The 21,408-nt window shown below is 38.9% G+C and overlaps 1 pseudogene across 1 annotated transcript; it reads right to left on the bottom strand.

Annotated features, from left to right (window-relative positions):
* Window positions 1-5,375: 5,375 nt before the first annotated feature.
* On the bottom strand, window positions 5,376-20,815 carry LOC144312994 (UDP-glucuronosyltransferase 3A1-like; annotated as a pseudogene). Its single transcript, XR_013378628.1, has 5 exons — window positions 20,702-20,815; window positions 18,077-18,608; window positions 8,779-9,010; window positions 7,053-7,271; window positions 5,376-5,968 (listed from the first exon to the last, which is right to left on the bottom strand). The product of XR_013378628.1 is annotated as a UDP-glucuronosyltransferase 3A1-like (transcript).
* Window positions 20,816-21,408: the final 593 nt, after the last annotated feature.

The raw sequence follows: 21,408 nt of genomic DNA, 5'->3' as shown, positions 1-21,408 counted from the left end.
AATGGGAAGCATATGATGTCACTTGGCCCTGTTATTAGAGATGATAACTCTAGCTGTCATTTACGGTGGTGTTCACCTAGATTCCCAACTGTCAAGTTGCTGTTTTTTACCCTATAATTAGGAATAAAAGTGTGGGCAGACATTTTAAATCTGTATAAATATTCTGTTCCTATCAAATTTCACCCACTCATTTTATCATCTTTCAAAATTCTTACCTGAAGCAGTTGTCATGTGGCAAATTAATGACTTTCAACCACATTTTCTTCATGTTTTGTCAAGTGGCAATGTATCATTACAAAAACCTTTCCCTTTGCCCCATCTATCAAGTTATCAATCCATCAACCAATCTCTCTATCATCTAGCTCTATCAGTTTGTTATTATTTATTCATCAATTTATATTTATCCAATGGTCTCTGATCTCTTACTATCATCGTGTATTGGATTGCTCCTGTTAAACATCAACCATTTTAGAACTTTTTCTTTCTTTCTTGCATGCAATTTCCAGACTCCTCTTGTACTTTTCTGTCTGTGTCTTAAATTCTTCCATTTCATGAGGAGAGCTTTTAGTAAGGAATGATATTTAGAAACCTGGATATGGATGGCAAAAGAGCTCATTGCTAATGAAGCTCCACTCTTTATAACTATTTTTACGTGGATAGACTTATTCAATATAGAGATATAGATATATAACATTTACATGTGTGTGTTTAGTTTGTGAATGACTGTGAATTCATACCGATACTTCTCATTCCAAAATACTACCACAGAGATTATTTTAATCTCCTCCATTTCCATTAGTAATTCCTAAGGTTTTATTGCAAGGTTGGGAAACGTCCTTTCACCATCTTTGGTATATTTACTCATTTGTTCAATCATAATATGCACTGAAAAAAAGGTTACCTACCACATATTCATCCACCAACTGTGAGTATCAGCTGTACTCAAGAGACTACTTTAAGAACAGTCTACTCGGAAAATAGATATTTTACAGTTCTTTTTTTTTTTTAGATTGACATGGCAGATATTCACAGTACTATGTTCAAAATGTAGTTGGGTTCACTTGTTTTTTTCAGCATACTGCGATTACATTGCTACATTAGAAACCTTTTTGAGTTTCTTTGTTCCTATTGGTGTTCCATTTTAGTTTTCTTTTCCACTATTTTTGTTTTAAATATAATTTTGTTATGTAAAATACTAACATGCCCTCAAAACCCAAACTATGTACACAAAGAAGTCCATAGACCTGCCATTTGTTTCCCTGACCATCAAGCTATTCAAAAACAGCCTCATAGATACTCTATCACATTATTCTGATTTTCCTTCCTCTGCTTCTTTTTGCAGAAGAATGAAGATAGATTTATATTTTTATTCTCTCCTCCTTTCTCTTGTCTTAAAAGTGAGTGTACTATATATCTTTAGACTGTGCTCTTTCTTACTGAGCAGATTAGAATCCAGCCAACATTACTTTTTAACTTGTCTTGTTCAGTATACATTATAATGTCTATTGTTCAAATGTGTGCATTTACCATAGTTCATCCCTCAATCTTTTTAAAAGGTTTTATCTATTTATTCATGAGAGACACAGAGAGAGAGAGGCTGAGACACAGGCAGAGGGAGAAGCAGGCTCCACGCAGGGAGCCCAATGCGGGACTCGATCCCGGGACTCCAGGATCACGCCCTGAGCCAAAGGCAGACACTCAACCTCTGAGCCACCCAGACATCCCTCATCTCTCAATTTTAATAGTTTTTTTAAATTTTGGGAATAATAGTCCTCTATATGTGATGAAATTTAAATATATTTCTCTCACTATTTCATTTGTATTTTATTTTTTTTTCATTTGTATTTTAGCCATACAAAAAACTTTTAATATTGTCAAATTAGTTCAATTAGATAATGTTTCTTTGTGGCATCAGGATTTTAAGTCGTATCTAGAAAGTCTTCCCATGCACACAGGTTATGGAGAAATTCACCTCTTTTTTTTTTTTTAAGACTCAGTATATTGTCAATTTTATATTAAATATTTGATATGTTTAGAGTTCACTCTTAGATATGGTGAGATATGGATCATATATTGTCATTTTTCTAAAATGTTATCCAGGCATCTCAGCATTGTTTGTTCAAGCTACTATGCTGTGTGCTATAACAATAAAATAAATAGATCACAGCTTCTGACTCTTAGGATCTTAGAGTTTCTAAATACGACACATAAATGTCAACAATTTCAATACAGTAAACAACAAAAATGCTTCAAAAGAGGATATCCAGTGAGCTCTGCTGCAAGTGTTGAGGTCAAGTTCGGCCACGCTGATGTGAACATAAATGTGAAATCAATGTTTGATAGGAAGACGATGTAGAAGCTTTTTGTTCCAATTAGAGCTGAATGGCATTTCTGAGAGAGGACACAGCTGGGTCAAGGACACAAGGGTACAGAATAGCACAATGTTTTGGGGTGGATAGGACAAAAATTCCCTCCTTTGCCAGATTTAATAAGGATCCTCTGAATCCTCTTCTAGACTAGGGTTCAACCTTGACCTGCTCCCCTGCCCTTGGCCCACTGAGCCCGCTATTAGCAAAGAACCCACATCTTCCAAAGTGCCCAGCATGGTGTCTGTAAAAAAATGAGATCAGTCAATGTTGGCTGAATCAAATTGTTGAACTGGGTAAAATGCACTCATATTAAGGACTTTCAAAATATGAAATCTGCTTTTCAGAAAGAGCTTATTCCTTGAGCCAAGTGGAAGTTTGTTTCAGACAAGTATTCAATTTCCTTCTTTTTTGTGGCTGATTGGTTGACAAACAAATAACCATCTCACAGTAGCCTGCATTAGGATATCACAAACCCTTGGAACACCAGGTTGCTCAGTGGGTTAAGCCTCTGGTTCTTGAGTTTAGCTCAGGTCATGATCTCAGGGTCCTGTAATCAAGAACCATGTCAGCTCTGCACTCAGGTAGGAGTCTGAAGATTCTCTCCTTCTCCACCTGTCCCTAACCCTACTCATGCTTTCTCTCTCTCTAATAAATAAATAAATAATATTTTTAAAAATCTTTTATGATTTGAGCTTGTGGGATCTGAATAATAAATCTGCTACCATAAGACTATAATGATTTTCCTTTGGAATGTTCATAGCCAGTGTTCACCTTTAGGTTGATAATACACGTTGAGTTCATTTTTGTGTATCATATGCAGTGAAGTCAATGTCCTTTTGTGTATATCATTAAGCAAAAATCAAAGACTCTTTCAGAACAATTTGCTAAAGATATTTGACTTTTCCCATTGACTTGACTTTCCATTCTCTCCCAAATCAACTGAACATGTCAGTGTGGGTCTATTGCAGTTTTCAGGATTGGGAGTGGTAGCCAGAAACAAATCACAGAAAGATTGTATTCCATGCAATGAGAGCTGACAAAAGATCTGAACCAGGGAATGATGAGATCAGATGTTCATACCATCAAGGCCATGCTGACAGCCCCATGGAGAAGGTTTTGATGGAAGGAGACTAAAGGCATCATCTTGGCTCACTGGCTCCTTTGATTAGATTTCCTAGATGGAAGTGTAGCCCAGGAATCAACAGAACAGGGTTGGCCTCCCTGTGATCAATCTCTTTGGGGAGAATGACAGGCTGGAACAGGAATGGGACTCACCAACTGAAAGCCTCATCCTTTGGTCTTTTTGTTGATTATGAGGGGAAACATCTTGGCTATTTATTCTAATGACAACACAGAGAAAGTTTCAGGTCTGCCTTTCAAGGGACTATTATCAGAGACCGATTTCAGAGATTTCATAAGAATTGCAGAAATAAAACCTTGAATTACACACACACACACAGACACACGTGTGTCCTAATGTGGCATGCTTGAGCTGTATGTGACATAGTATAGCACGAGAACTCACAGAACTCAAGTAGACACTTGGCACCAGCTCTGAATTCTACCCAGAGAATCCTATTCTGACATTGGCAAGGGTGGGCTTCTTTCCACTTTTGTAGGGAGTATTTGTAATAGCTACTTCATCCTCCATTTGAATTATTTGAAAATGTGTTGAAACCCCAGAATTAACCAATCAAAAACCGGCATGTCTGGGGCTGTCTAGTGTATCCACCATTTTCTTCACTATGGTTCAATATACGAGATACCATACGTTTGAAACTTCTAGGGAGACACTGATTTGCATGTGAGAATGCAAAAGCAAATGTGAGGACACAATCATCGGAAAGTAAAATATATTATACAAGGAATTTGCCAGAGAGGGAGCCTGATGTCTAGTAAAGAAAATAGAAAAGTCTAAAGATAGTTAATTAATTTTTTTTAGTTAATTAATTTTAAAAAGAGGAAGGAGCTATAGACAGTAGGATGGAGCAGGACACAGGCCCATATAAAGAAACAGAGCAAATAAACAAAAACTCTGGTAAGGCCTATTACTTCTAGTGTAAGTTGCTAGGAACTGAGTATAATTTCTAAAGGTTCACACATACAGGAATACTCTTTGCACATTTGGGGGGCAGATGGGTGTTTCCTAAGTCAACAAAGTGCTTAGAACTGCCATAGACACTGACCGTGAGGCCTCAAAACTCATGCAGAGGTCTGGGTTCTACACTTGAGGTCTCTCCATGACTAGATTTTTAAGCCTGAGAATCTTGAGACAGGATCTGTGAAAAGTGAAAAGCAGAACAACCACCCTGGACCAAGGGTAGATTCCAGGTTTACCCTTCAAAGGAGGTGCTCTTCACAGGAGGGGATTCAGCACAGTGACCACAGAAGGAGTCCTAGGGGTCATGCATGTCTAACCTCAGGACAGGGACCAGGCTTTCTGAGCTTGGAGGTGAAGGGGAAAGGATCTGCAAGAGGAAGTCCCAAAATAGAATAACTGGCCAATATCTTCTGTTATATCATAAAAAGTGAGCATGAAGACAGAATGAGCAGTGTTTAGGCACCCAGGATGCAATAAGCAGGGCCCTGCATCTAGGGACAAGGAGTGGGGAGGAAGGTGGGCTATCTGCTGAAGATTTGGGTCTGAGTGAGGTGTCCATTGATAGGGGCAGGCAAGTCATGAAACCAGGATACAATTCATAGACACAGAAAGTAGAACCAGGTTTGCCAGGAGCCTACTGAGGTGGTAGTAGAGGCAGGCATGGGAGGAATTACTGTTTCATCAGCAAGGTGTTTGAGTTTGGGAAGGTGAAAGCAGTTCTGGAATGGGTGGTAGTGATTTTATGCATGATAATGTCAATGTGCTCATTGCCATTGATTCTACACTAAATAGTTAAAGGGTAAATTTTATACAATATATATTTTACCACAATTTAAAAGAATAATCACAAGAGTGCTTCGCAATAATTTTTAAAAAGATTTTATTTATTTATTCATGGGAGACAGGGAAATAAAGAGAGAGAGAGAGAGAGAGAGAGGCAGAGACACAGGCAGAGGGAGAAGCAGGCTCCATGCAGGGAGCCCGATGTGGGACTCGATCCCGGGTCTCCAGGATCAGGCCCTGGGCTGAAGGCAGCACTAAATTGCTGAGCCACCTGGGCTTCCCTTCACAAGAATTTTTAAACACAAGGAGAAAATAGTGAAACAATATTTGCAAGCTACCCTCAGTACTAATACAAAGAAGACACCAGGGGTGTCCTGTGCTGGGGAAAGCCATCTGCAACCAGTGGCTCCCCAAACACCTGTCAAGGCTGAACCTCCATCAGGCCTTCTTCTGCTTCCTGGCCCCACACAACCACCTGGCCACCATACCCAGCAGCTTCCCACAGAGCCACAGGGTACCCAGGGTGACCACCAGCAGGAATAAGATGACGTCCAGCAGGTACTGCTCATGCCATGGCTGCTGCAAGGCATAGGGCTTGAGGTGTGCTGCACCCCCTGTCTGGAGGATGTGGTCGATCCAGCCCACCAGCCTCTGGGCAGGGGTCAGGGGGTGAGAGCGCCTGATGATGCTGGCAGCCACGGCTGCTGACTTGTACCTGTTGGCAGCGACAGCGTTGGGATGTTACTCATGTGACCTCAGAAGTCTTAGAGACCTTGTATCAACACACACACACCACACACACATTTCATCCATATGCACAAAAGACTGAATTTGAAGGAAAAGTGGTTGGCCTGATCTTGTCACAGTCGAAGTTCTAACTGGTCTCACCATGCAAAGATCCAAGCCTAGTACTAAAATGCTAAACTATACAAAGATGACTAAGCTGTAAGGACAAGTCTCTACCCAAGGACACTTATGCTACAATAAAGGAAAAGTATACAGGGATATATGCGATGACATACATCCGATTCAGGGTAAATGTCCTCGAGACCCTGATAAGATACTCAGTCCATCGTGGTTACCACATTCTTGACCTATATTAGAATTTACTTAAGAGAACATGGACCCTTTAACTGAGAACACAGGGGAAACAAGAGACACACCTGGCCATCCAGGGGAGCTTACTCTCTACTAGCTAGTAGAAGGGACACACAATAAATTCAAACAGAATGAAATGGGGTGGTTACTGATCCTGAGAAGTGTGAAGAAGAGAAAATGAGTTATGATTGAAGGGGCTGGGTAAACAGTGCATCTAGGACTGTCACACAAAGACCTCTTGCCTCTCTGAGGAGAGGACATTGGAGATGAGTCCATGTCATGAGGATCCAGCCCTGTGAAGGGAAGAGAAAGATGTCGTAGGTAGCATCACTGATAAAGGGCCTCAGGCAGAGACAGTGTGCCATGTGGCATGGAGGATAGGATGGTGACCTCCCTAGTGTAATTCTACTATCAGCAGCCCCAAAATATAAGACCTCTCACAGACCCTGTGTAAGGTCAGAGTCCTCAAAACTCTTAAAGTAGAAACTGTTCTTGAACCTAACATCTAACCTACATTGCCCAGTCTTGCCCTCAGGAGAAACAGGTCAGCTATTAGCATCACACACATATTATTCTATGGAAGTTTGGAAGCTTCAGCTTTTATTGCAAAAAAAAAAAAAGTGCCACACTGTGCTGTTGTGTTTGATGTCTTCATTCAGCCTAAGTGACCACAAACCCAAGTGGCCACAAGAGCTCCATACCTCTTGTCTTCTATGACTTACTTCATCTTCGGAGCAAATGTCTCTGCCTTGATCTGCTGTAGCTGTATAGAGACACCAAACTTTTTGGCTTCACTCGAATAAGGTTTTCAGCCTGTTCTTCAAAGACAGGAATCCCGACCATGGACACACCATGTTGGATAGCCTCCATTATGCTATTCATCCCACAATGGGTAACGAAAAGATGGATGTGTGGGTGAGCTGTTGCAAATCAGGAACAGAACAGAAATTTTTAGGGTAAAACTTTCAGGACACCAGATAAAGTTCCAAGGGAAAAAAAAAACTACAAAGGGATATCAAAGTATGTTGCATAACTGAATTTACTGATTTAGCTTAGGACACACTCAATGGTACATTTTCCAAGATATAAAATTCTGGATTTGTTTCTATACAGAGATTCCTCTACATCAATCCATTTAAGGGGGAAAACCCAGGGAAAGCTTCAGAGAAGAGCTAAGCAAAACATATTCTTCGTAAAATCCATCCATCTATCCATCCATTCAATCCATCCATGCATACATCCTACATCCATCCATATTATTCTCTCCACCCTGTTTCTCTCTTTCCTTCTCCTAGTCTCTCCCAGTGTCACACTCTATCTTCTCTGATTTTCTATCTCCAACTCTGCTTCTTTCTCTTGGCCTCTAGCTCTCATGCTCACTCCTTTACTGCCCTTTCACTTTCCTCTTATCTGAAGCCTTAACACTTTTACTAACATCACATCTCATGTGGCATTCATCAGACTCACACTGTATGTACTTTCTCCTCAATTTCATAAGAAATCCTCTAAACTAGGCAATGATGGACCACCCATCTTAGTATTTCCAGTTCCTGCATGCTCACCTCACTCTTATTTAGAGAAAATTTAAACAAGCACTGATAATGAAGAGTTCATCTCAAATACTGCTTCTCAGTAGTGATGTGCATCAGAATCTATTTGTGTTTCTTTGAAAATCAGAATCCTTTTTACTACCCCATGCCTTGTAAATAAATGTGCAGAACCTTCTATCATAACTTCCCAATATGTTTGTGAGGCATTATTTGGAGATGTATATCTGATATAGTCCACGGCTTTGGCAAAGATGGGGCTCTAATAAGTGGCACAGGACAAAAATAACCTATTGGAATATAAGGAGCTCTCCGTTACCAGAGAATTTGATGGAGTAAATAACCAGCTGACAAGTTACTCAGGTTGACACTCAGATATCTTGGCACACCCTTCAGACACCATCAACATCAATTCCGTGAAAGCTTGCTTACATCTTCGGTAGCATAGAATGCTCTAATATGTGTGGGAGTGTGTGTGTGTCTATAATGGCACATGGCCTAAGAGACACTCAAGAGGCCAGGAACGACAGTGGCAACAAGACCCCCAGTATGTGTTCTAAGAGTCCACAAACTGTCTTCAATTGTGTCTGGACAACCTTGGTCTGTGTCAAAATAGGTAAGATCAAAGCAACCTCATGACAATATCACTTCTGGCTATAGGTATCAGGACTGCAATAGATTAGGAAGAAGAAAACATGCTAGTTTTAGCCACTTGGGAAGTATAGTCTCATTTCCCAAGAACTCCAGTTTGCTGCTCTATTCCTGTCCCATAAAGATTACTTTTATCTACCACCTGCCCTTTCTCCTGCTGGTGAGGTTGCCCAGTGGAAGCCTAAAAATACCTAAATGGAAAGAGAAAAAAGATCCAGGCACTCCTTACCCAGGAGGTCATTCTGGGGAAGCCAGTCCACAATCTTCACATTTGCTGCCAATTTGACATCTTTGGGCCAGTGAGAAGGATTGTACTTCCATATCACCCCTTGAGACAGATGAGCAAAGGCACCATTCATCTCCCTGAGGACTTTCTGGGATTGAGAGAGATTCACCATGGAGCCCATGGCCACAAGGACAAAACCAGAGTCTCCAAACTTGGCAATGAAATTCTCAAATTCCTGGAGAGAGGTAAGAAAGGAAACGAGGTGAACAAAGTTGTTCATGAAAGCCCAGACAGCCTTAGAATCAAAGTCAGCTATTTACAAAATATATCCTCCTCTCCAGTGAGCCTAAGCTCACTGTCTTGAACTGGCTCTCATAGCCCCTGAGACGGCTCACTGCTCTCTGCACTGTGTTCATATCCATTGTGTCTGGCAGCCTTGAGGCCATTTTTCTGAAACCTCAGGACACATCCTACCATACAAAAACACTCAGTAATCTCAAATGAACGTGAAGAGAGCTTTAGTGATCTAGTCACTACCACAATAGCCTACGTTGCCCATAAAGGACTCAAAGCATACTGTGGCACCAACATCTAGATCCAGGACTTGCATGTATAACAATGTTTTATAAAGAGGGAAGTCCACGTGTTGGGAATTTTTCTTCATTGAAAACATGGACCCAGTACCAAAGTCATCCTCATCCTCATTCTAGGTGTGGGGGCATATATATTGTCATTTAGGAGTGTCCCGATGCCATTCCTAAATGCTAGGATGCTAGTGCCTGGGAGAGTGCCAGTTGCTGTCCTGGCCCAGTACAGGGCAGTAGGGTTTCTAGAAGTTGAAGTAGATGCTGGGAAAGGGTCTCTATCAGGTGACTCTCTCATATAAGCCTAAAGCCATCTGTCTTCTTTGTTGAGGGGTCTAGGAAAGTTTTAGCCCATTTTTAAATTCCTGGTTTTCTTACTGTTAAATTCTAAGAGTTCTTGCGTATTGTGTATATTTGCGTGTATAAAGTGCTTATTTGCATATTTGAATAACCATTTTAATAGATATGTCTTTTCCATATACTTGCTCTTGTTCTGTGGCTCCTCTTCTTATTCTCTTGACAGTGCCTGCTTGGAACAGAAATTTTAATTTCAACTTAGCACACTTATCAACCCCTTCTTTCATATAACATAACTTAGGTTTTGCATTTAAAAAGTTTTCACCAAACCCTAGCTCACCTAGATTTTCCCTGATATCATATTCTAAAAATTTGTACAATTGCATTTGCATTTTATATTTAGGTTTGTGGTCTGTTTTGAGTTAATTTTTGTGAAAAGTTTATGTTCTGAGTCCAATTTTGTGTGTGTTGAGATATCTATTTTCCATCACAGTTTTTTCAAAGTATGTGTTTTCTCTATACAGTTGTCCTTACTTCTTTGTGTAAGATCAGCTCACTAATGTCTGTGGGTCTATTTTTGAATTCTCTATTCTGTTACATTGGCTATTTTCTTAATCTTCTGCCAGTATCATACAGTTTTAATTATTATAGCTTTATAGTAAGTCATGAAGTTGACAGTGTCAGCCTTCCAACTTGGTTCTTCATCTTCAATATTGTGTTGGCTCTTCAGGATGTTGGCTTTCCATGCAAATTTTAGTATCAATTCATAATCTTTTTTTTTAAAGATTTTATTTGCTCATGAGAGACGCAGAGAAAGAGGCAGAGACATAGGCAGAGGGAGAAGCAGGGGGAGCCTGAGGCAAGACTTGATCCCAGGACCCCAGGATCATGACCTGAGGCAAAGTCAGATAATCAACCACTGAGCCACCCAGGTGCCCCAGTATCAATTCATTATTATCCACAAAATAAGTTGGTTAGAATTTGTGATTGCATTAAATGTATTGATCAATTTGCAGAGAACTAGATACTTGACAATATTGACTCTTCCTATCTATGAACATGGACTTTCTCTCCACTTTAGTCCCTTGATTTCCTTCAATAGAGTTTTGTACTAGTTCTACATATGAATCCTGTACATATTTTGTTAGATTTTTTCTCAAGATCACATTTTATATGGTGCTAATGTAAATGTTACAGTGTTTTTAATTTCACATTCTCCCATGAATTTCTGATATATAAAAAAGAGTGGTTTTATTTTTTTTAAAGATTTATTTATTCATGAGAAGATACAGAGAGAGAGGGGCAGAGACACAGGCAGAGGGAGAAGCAGGCTCCATGCAGGGAGACTGACATGGGACTCAATCCTGGGACTCCGGGATCATACCTTGAGCTTTTTTTAGATTTTTGAACTGGACCATCATGTCTGTGAACAAAAACAATTTTCTTGATCCTTCCTAATCTATATACTTGTCATTCCTATTTTTGTCTTATTACTTTACTTAGGACCTCCAGTATGAGGCTAAAAGGTGGTGGTGAAGATATATACTTGGCTTGTACCTGATAGGTTGTCCTTTTATTTTCTATATAATGTCCTTTGATACAGAGCAGCAGGTTTTAATCCATCCAAATTGATGAAATTCAATTTACCTATTTTTTTCCTTTGCTATTCATGCTTTTGGTGTCACATCTACAAATTCATTACCAAATACAAGTCCATGCAGATTTATCCCTTTCTTTTCTTCTGAGAATTTTATGGCTTTTAGCTCTTTATTTAGGCCATCGCTCCATTTTGAGTAAATTTTGGTATGTGGTGTGAGGAAGGCTCAAAATACATTCTCATTCATGCGACTATCCAGTGGGATCAGTAGCATTTTCTGAAGAGACTACTCTTTCCTTCATTGAATAGTTTTGGCACCTTTAACAAAAATGAATTGGTCACAGATGTATGAGTCATCCAACTGTGTTCCTTTTCAAATTGTTTTGGTTATTCAAGGTCTCTTACATTTCCATATCAACTTGAAAATTGGCTTTTTAATGTCTATAAAAAGAAGAGGCCTTTGAACTGTTGATCTGTTGATAAGAATTAGATTAAATATGTAGATCACTTTGAATAGTGTTGCTCTCTTTACAAGAGTAAGTATCACCATCCATGGTCTAGAGATGTCTTTATCTTTATTCTGGTCTTCCGAATTTCTTTCAGCAAATTTGTAGTGTCCAGTGTACATGTCTTTCAACTCCCGAGTTTACACTTCTGTCAAATCTTCCTCTGCATTGTTTCATTGTCCCCAGCTCACAACCTTTCCTCCATTGTTCAATCGGCCACTATTTGATTCTATCCTGCACTACACCATAAGATCTACCATCCACGGGGACCACTTAAAATCAGTTTTACTGTCTTTTGATAATTATAAGATTGATGTAAATCTATTACTAAAATTTGAAAAGAGCAGAAGGGGCAAGATGGTGGAAGAGTAGAGGACCTCATTTCATCTGGTGAATTTAGCTAGATAACTATCAAATCATTCTGACACCCATGAATTCAACCTGAGATGTAAGAAAAGAATGGCTGGAACCCTACAAGTAGAAAAATAACCACTTTCTGCAAGGTAGTAGGTGTGGAGAAGTGAATCCAAAGTGATATATCGGAAGATAAATGACAGGGGAAGTAGCCTCCATAATCCAACTACAGGAAAGTGATATAGCTCCAGAGTGCAAAACTGAAACCCTTATAAAACTGCTCCATTACGAGACATCCCTGCCTGAAAAGTGCTTGCTGGAATAGTGTGGTCTCAGGATCCCCAGAATCACAGAAAGAATGAGGATGCCTGAGTCAGTAAAATTCCTAAGCATTGGAACAAAGAAACTGCTTACAGTCAGAAAGCCAACAAGGGGGATCTCAACTTGATCCCTGAACCACAGCCCAACGAGGTGACTGTTGTCCATGTGGGGATCCTGAAAGGACAGGAACTTGGGGACCCTCCAGCTTCCTCTGGGAGGAGCAGAGCTGTGTGTACATGACCAGGTGACAGCTCTCAGTTCAGGGACCCTCTAAAAGACAGTAATGGGGAGGGTCATCCCTCTCCCCAGGAGAATCCATGTGGGCACAAACTGCAGGAGTCTACAGAGTTTGGCACACACAAAACTTCCAAATTCCTTTTATTAGGGCAGCTTTACTTTGATCCCAAAACCAGACAAAAAAAAAAATCCATCAAAAAGGAGAATTACAGACCAATATCCCTGATGAACATGGATGCCAAAATTCTCACCATGATATTAACCAATAGGATCCAAGAGTACATTAAAGAGATTATTCACCATGACCAAGCGGGATTTACTCCTGGATTTACATTGATACATCACATTAATAAAAAGAAAGGACAAGAACCACATGATCCTCTCAATAGATGCAGAGAAAGCATTTGACAAAATACAACACCTTTCCTTGATAAAACTCTCCACAGTGTACAAATAGAGGGAACATACTTCAATATCATAAAAGCCATCTACAAAAAGCCCACAGTAAATATCATTCTCAATAGGGAAAATCTAAGAGCTTTTCCCCTAAGGTCAGCAACCTGACAGGGATACCCACTCACTCTCACCACTGTGGTTCAACATAGTACTAGAACTCCTAGCCTCAGCAATCAGACAACAAAAAGAAACAAATGGCATTCAAATTGGCACAGAAGTAGCCAAATTCCCACTCTTACTAAATAACATGATACTGTATATGGAGAACCCAAAAGACTCCACCCCAAAATTGCTAGCACTCATACAGCAATTCAGCAATGCGGCAGGATACAAAATCAATGCACAGAAGTCTGTTGCACATTTATACACTAACAATGAGACGGAAGAAAGAGAAATTAAGGAGTTCACTTCATTTACAATTGCACCAAAAACTGTAAGATACCTAGGAATAAACCTAACCAAAGAGGTAAAGGATCTGTATCCAGAAAACTACAGAACACTCATGAAAGAAATTAAGGAAGACACAAAGAGATGGAAAAACATTCCATGCTCACAGGTTAGAAGAATAAATATTGTTAAAACGTCTATGCTAGAGACACCTGGGTGGCTCAGTGGTTAAGCATCTGCCTTCAGCTCATGCTCCTGGAGCATGATCCTGGAGCTTCAGGGCATGATCCTGGAGTCCCAGGATCAAGTCCCACATTGAGGTCCCTGCATGGAGCCTGCTTCTCCCTCTGCCTATGTCTCTGCCTCTCTCTCTGTGTGTCTCTCATGAATAAATAAAATCTTAAAAAAAAATGTCTATGCTACACAAAGCAATCTATACATTCAATGCACTCCCTATCAAAATACCATGGGCAGGGGTGCCTGGATGGCTCAGTGGTTGAGCATCTGTCTTTGGCTCAGGGTGTAACCCTGTAGTCCTGGGATCAAGTCCCACATCAGGCTCCTTGCATGAAGCCTGCTTTTCCCTCTGCCTGTGTCTCTGCCTCTCTCTCTGTGTCTCTCATGAATAAATGAATAAAATCTTCAAAAAAAATATCATGGGCATTTTCAGAGTTGGAACAAATAATTCTAAAATTTGCATGGAACCAGAAAAGACCTGGCATAAGCAGAGGAATGTTGAAAAAAAATTGCAATGCTGGGGCATCACAATGCTGGACTTCAAGCTGTAGCACAAACCTGTGATCAACAAGATGGCATGGTACTGGCACAAAAACAGATACATAGATCAATGGAACAGAATAGAGAACCCAGAAATGGACCCTCAACTCTTTGGTCAACTAATCCTTGACAAAGCAAGAAATAATATATAATGGGAAAAAATGGTCTCTTCAACAAATAATGTTGGGAAAATTGGACAGCCACATGTAGAAGAATGAAATTGGACCATTTTCTTACACCATACACTAAGATAAACTCAAAATGATTGAAAAACCTAAATGTGAAACAGAAATCCACCAAAATCAGCAATTGCACTGTTGGGAATTTACCCCAAAGATACAGATGCAATGAAACGCCGGGACACCTGCACCCCGATGTTTATAGCAGCAATGTCCACAATAGCCAAACTGTGGAAGGAGCCTCGGTGTCCATCGAAAGATGAATGGATAAAGAAGATGTGGTTATGTATACAATGGAATATTACTCAGCCATTAGAAACGACAAATACTCACCATTTGCTTCAACGTGGATGGAACTGGAGGGTATTATGCTGAGTGAAATAAGTCAATCGGAGAAGGACAAACATTATATGGTCTCATTCATTTGGGGAATATAAATAATAGTGAAAAGGAATAGAAGGGAAGGGAGAAGAAATGGGTAGGAAATATCAGAAAGGGAGACAGAACATAAAGACTCCTAACTCTGGGAAATGAACTAGGGGTGGTGGAAGGGGAGGAGGGCGGGGGGTGGGGGTGAATGGGTGGTGGGCACTGAGGGGGACACTTGACAGGATGAGCACTGGGTGTTATTCTGTATGTTGGCAAATTGAACACCAATAAAAAATAAATTTATTGTTAAAAAAAAAAAAGAAATCCACCAAAATCCTAGAGGAGGACCCAGGCAGCCACCTCTGTGACCTCAGCCACAGCAACTTCTTGCTAGACACATCTCCAAAGGCAAGGGAAACAAAGGCAAAAATGGACTACTGGGACTTCATCAAGATAAAAAACTTCTGTACAGCAAAAGAAACATTTGACAAAAACTAAACAGCAACCCACAGAATGGGATAATATATTTGCAAATGATATATCAGATAAAGGGCTAATACTCAAGGTCTATAAAGAACTTATCACATTCAACAACCAAAAAACAAACAATCCAGTCAAGAAATGGGCAGAAGACATGAACAGACATGTCTCCAAAGAAGATATACAAATGGCCAACAGACACATGAAATGCTCCACAATATTTGGCATCAGGGAAATACAAATCAAAACCACAATGAGATACCATCTTACACCAGTCAGAATGGCTAAAATTAATAAGTCAGGAAACAACAAATGTTGGCAAGAAGGCAGAGAAAGGGGAATCCTCTTACCATGTTGGTAGGAATGCAAGTGGTGCAGCCACTCTGGAAATTGGTATGGAGGTTCGTCAAGAATTTACAAATAGAACTACCTTATGACTCAGCAATTGCACTACTGGGTATTTACCCCAAAGATTCAAATGTAGTGATCCCAAGGGGAACCTACACCCCAATGTTCATACAGCAATGTGTACAATATCCAAACTACAGAATAAGCCAAGATGTCCATATGTCGAATCGACAGATGAATGGAGAAAGATGTGCTCTGTGTGTGTGTGTGTGTACACACACACACACACAATGGAATATTACTCAGATATCAAAAAGGATGAATACCTACCATTTACATCAATGTGGATGGGATTGGAGGGTATTTGTTGAGTGAAAAAAGTCAATCAGAGAAAGACTTATATGGTTTCACTTCTATGTGTAATATAAGAAACAGTGTAGAGAATCATAGGGTATGGGAGTAAAACCAGAATGGGAAGTCATCAGAGAGGGAGAAAAACCATGAGAGACTCTTAACTACAGGAAAAAACTGACGGTTGCTGTGGGGTAGGGGGGTTGGATCACTGAGTGATGGGCATTAAGGAGGGCACATGATATGATGATCACTGGACGTTATATACAACTGATGAATTAATGAAAACCACGTCTGAAACCAATGAGGTACTATATGTCAGCTGGTTGAATTTAAATTTGAAAAAGGAAAAAAATTGAAAAAAAAACAGAGCATGACATTAGAATAAGAAGCTACATGGTCTCTTTTCCTAACAGAAACATAAAAAAATTTAAAAGAAAAACTAAAGACAGACTGCACCACAGGCAAATGTGTAATCAGTCTCACCAAAGCCAGCAGATAGCTGTGAAAACACTGTCTCACCAACCAGAATCCCTATCCTCATCATGTGAAAATCCACATGTAAAAGAATAAAAGTCTACCCTCACCATACAGCATACAAAAAACTCAACTCTAAATGGATTAAAGATTTAAACATAAGACCTGAAACTATAAAGCTCTTAGAAACAAATATAGGGGAAAGTTCCATGGCATTGGTCTTGGCAATGATATCAGTGATATAGCACAATGCACAAGAAAATGAAATATCAAACTCAAAATGAACAAACACCAAAATAAGCAACAACAATAACAAAACCAGTTGGGACTACATTAAACTAAAAAGCTCCTGCATAGCAAAAGAAACGACAGACCAACAGACAACCTACAAAATGGAAAATATTTGCAAACTGTATTTCTGATAAGATATTAATCTCCAAGATCATAGGAAAGACTACAACTCAGTAGAAAAAAAAATCTTATACACCCATTAAAAAATTAGGCCAAGGACTGCAATAAACATTTATCAAAAGACAACATGCAAATGGCAAACAGATATATGAAAAAAGGCTTACCGATACTAGTCAACAGGGAAATGCAAATCAATTCTACAATCAGATATCAATTCACATCTATTGGTATGGTTATTATTAAAAACCATAAGACATATGTTGAGAATATGGAAAAAGAGCAACCCTTACATACTGTTGTTCAGAATGAAAAATGGTGAAGCCACTACGGAAAACAATATGGAAATTCCCCCTGAAATTAAAAATAAAACCACCATATGATGGAGCAATCTGATTTCTCTTTCTGTACCCAAGAGAATGGAAATCAGGATCTCCAAGAGATATCTGCATTCCCATATTTATTGAAGCACTATTCACAATATCTTTGATGTGGTAACCACGAAAATATCCATTCAAAAGATGAATGGTTAAAAAAATATATTGTGTATATATATACACACACACACACACACATATATATATATAATGGGATACATTAAAAAGAAGGAGATTTTGCAATATGGGAAAACATGGATGAATATTGAGGACATTCTGCTAAGTGACATAAGCCAGAAAGGTAAATACTGCATGAATTAACTTATATGAAGCATCTAAAATAGTCAAATTCATAGAATCTAAAGTGAACTTTGGTTTCCAAGGTTTGTGCCGAGGGTTGGGGGGGGGGGTGGAAGGGTGGTAATGAGGGTAAAGGGTAGCTACTATTCCATGGAGGAACAGTTACAGATAAGTGAGATGTGTAAGATCTAGAGATCTGAGGCACAAAATGGTACCTAAGTCAATAATTATGTTTTGTACTGTTAAAAATTTCATAAGGATATAGATTTCATATTAAGTCTTTTTAGCAAGATTTAAAATAAAATTAAAAACATAAAATTTAAAAGAGAATCAAATGCAAAAATTAGACTAGAAAAATAAAAATGTATATCCTCATTGTTTGCCTGTCTCATGCTACATCACTCCCAGTTCCCTCTGGCAGAGGAGTCACCAATTCTGCACTGAAGAGCTCTGCATGGTGTCCATATCATCAGCCGAGAGCTACAGTTTTACTTACTTGTGGCGCTGGTTTAACAGGTCTGACCATTAAGCTTCCAACATACACAGTGTTGGGGAGCAGGGGCCGAGCAAATTCAAGGGCAAAGTCAGAGTTAACAAACCACAGCTCTGCTTTCTTTAGAAGATGAGACAAAACTGGCCTAGAGCCTTCTGGGAAATATTCCTTGATAGTCTTGTCAAACGTAGATTGGATTTGCCATTGCTTCATGAAGAAATCAAAGAACATTAGAAAATTCCTCAGTCGGCTCCAGAGATCCATATGGTCGGTTAGCTGGGAATCGAACACTGGAATATAAGACACAGGGATTGGTAGTCCAATGTCCACACTGCCAAACTGGGTGGGAAGCATAGACACAAATGGCTTCCCAAGCTTCTCAGCAACCAGGAAAGAACAGAAGTCAAATGCTTCAACAAATACCAAGTCAAAATTCTCATTTTTTAAGGAATCCACGGTATCTCCTTTTCTTAGCAAACCACTGCATCGAATCCCCAGTTCTTCCATTAACTTTACAATGTTGTCAAATGTTTCTCTGTAAAAACAAAAATAGTAGTGACAAATATTTATTGGAAGTGTTAATTTTACAATACTTAAGAGAAGCTTGGTTCAGAGAAAAAAACCCAGGTAAGTAAGACCATAATATGACATCAGCCCACCTGATGTCCAATGAATAGTTTGCTCTCATCACTCTACTCCAGTTGTTTCTGCTTCCTAAAATGTTCTCTCTTTCTCCACTTCCCTTTCTCTGGCCAATCCATATGCACCCACTAGCAAAGCTAATTTGGGTCCTTCTAGTTTGTCTTTTTTTTTTTTTTTTTTTGAGGTCATTCTACATTGAATACATCTCTGACACTAGCAGATCTCAGAGTTCCATGTCTACTTGTTACATTCTGTGATGCCCTGTTTAACTTTCATTTGTACACTGATCCTTTATGAGTGACTGTCCTGTTTCCTAATCAAACTGTGGAAGTAACTTCATGGGATCAACATTCAGGTATATCCCTTTTATTTGAAATTGAGTATATCCTGAATTTGACAGACTGCCTCACACAAGGAACTTTCCAAAGGTAATATTAGAATCCACCTTCTAAACTGAACAGGAGATTTACATCTTCCTACCTGAAAAGACTAACATTTAATACAAAAATAAAGGCCTATTTGAAGCTAATTACTGTTTTTCAACTTCATGCTGGTGAAGTATTCACAAAAATTAATTCTAAAATTTTACCAATATCTATTAAGAGTCTTGTCTATGACACTATTCCAGGAACTATTCTTCAATGTTTCACATCAGTACCTACAAGGAAAATGATCCTTTTTATATAGCACATGGGCAAAGGTTGAGAATATCCTTGATGAGAGGTTACAAGTCAGGTGCTTTAGAGATCCATGAGCCTCCTACTTGAATGAAGGATTAAGAGAATCTAGGCTCAGAAGACCTGTAACCTGTGCAACATTCCACCATGTCAGCCTATTTAAGGAAGGCCCACAGGTGAGAGCTCATTAGCAATATGCAGATGTCTGCCTGAGGTTTAAAATCAACTTCATGTGACAACAGGTGATTAGCTGAAATTATTCTCTATTCTAATTTAAAATATTTTACATAAGAATGTTTGATTAATATTGTTGACAAATTCAAGATATGAAGTACATTTTCTTCAATAGTAGAGCATTAGTCATATTGGAAATTAAGTCAATCAATTGAAAAAATACAGGAAAGCACTGTGCTTAGCATATTATACCATATTTAAAATGTGGGTAGAACTGGTGTTTAAAATAATCAAGTGAGGGAGAAGAAACGAGACACATAATTTAAAAATATGTGAGTAACAACACAAGATGAAATAGACAAGTTTCAAATGAGAACTTTAGATCAGATCTCTTATATGATGAGAGAATTTGGTCTTCTAGTTTGATAAGGAAAAAGGCTTTATGAAAAAAGCCAGATTTTAGAACCACCTTATAGTAAGTAGAATTTCTAAGGAAAGAAGGGGGCTAGATGATAGGCCACTATATTAACTCAGCAAGGAATGAAGTTGTGCCTTTTCCCTCTAATGTGAAAGGTGAAGAATTTCTACATCCCAGGTAATGATAACATCTCTCATGTTACTCGTTCATTTTGTAACACCAAAATACTTGGCTTGTTAAGTGAGCTTAAAAGAGAGTGGTTCAAGGTATTTAAAAAAATCAATATTCATAAGCATCTTTCTATTCTTGAATTTTATGTGAGGAAAAGGGAGGAAAAATATGTATAATTTCGTGAGTCTCACTTGCCTCATCACTTCCCAACAATGGGAAATTAAGCTGTCTAACCCGCTCTTGTGTTGTAGAAAATATACCCAAACATCTAGGTGAAATGTTGTCTGAAATATTCAGAAAGAACAGTCCCCTCACTATATAGAACAACACACATCCTTGCAGTGGAATAGCAACAGTACAAGACTGAACAATTGGGAGTATAAAACTCATCTTCTCCATCCATCCACTGCCACTGTAATTGATCTCCTCTTCCACCCACTCATCCATCCACACATCATTTCTCTTAAACTCACTTCAAGTATCCATGCATCCAGCCATTCATTTGTATCACTAAAAAGGCAAGTCTTTCATTCAGAGAATAATTACCTGCCATGCAAAGCTTCTTTCCAAAATAAATCAATTCATTTATGTTTATGTTTTTTTCTACGATCTTCAGATGGAAGCCAACTTATAACTTTGTATGAAGTTTCTTTCCTTCCTAAAAAAATAAAAATAAAAATACCAATAAGGAAATGTTTAGTCATACCATAGAAGCCAAATTAACATTGGCATGATAATGTCACAATTTGCTTATTATTATTTGTGTATATTCAAATGTTTGCTTTTTGAATGTTTGTTTACTATGGTTTTTCAGCTTTCTCATTTCTTCAATCATGCAACCTGCTAATCTTTACTGAGGAACATATAATGGGTTAATAGCTTTTATTAATTTTTTATAAAGATTTTATTTATTTATCTATTTGAGATAGAGACAGTGAGAGAGAGAGAGAGAGAGAGAGAGAGAACCAGCAGGGGGCACAGGGAGAGGGAGCAGCAGGCTCCCTGCTGAGCAAGAAGCCTGATACATGGCTCAATCTTAGAACCTGGGATCATGACCTGGGCTGAAGGCAGACACTTAACCAACTGAACCACTCAAGCAACCCAATTTTATTCATATTAGAGTACTGGGAGTTTCTATTTAAGGTTTACATTTAGAGGTATAACTATTTACCATTTTAGAGATGAGAAAACAAAGACAAAAGAAGTGTCAGATAATCAATCTTTCAAGATTTCATGTACAGTGAATGGTATAC

Source organism: Canis aureus, chromosome 4 (assembly GCF_053574225.1).
Source record: "Canis aureus isolate CA01 chromosome 4, VMU_Caureus_v.1.0, whole genome shotgun sequence".
Classification (NCBI taxonomy): domain Eukaryota; kingdom Metazoa; phylum Chordata; class Mammalia; order Carnivora; family Canidae; genus Canis; species Canis aureus.
The sequence above is the reverse complement of the archived record's forward strand: the minus strand, read 5'-3'. Positions and strand labels throughout refer to the sequence as shown.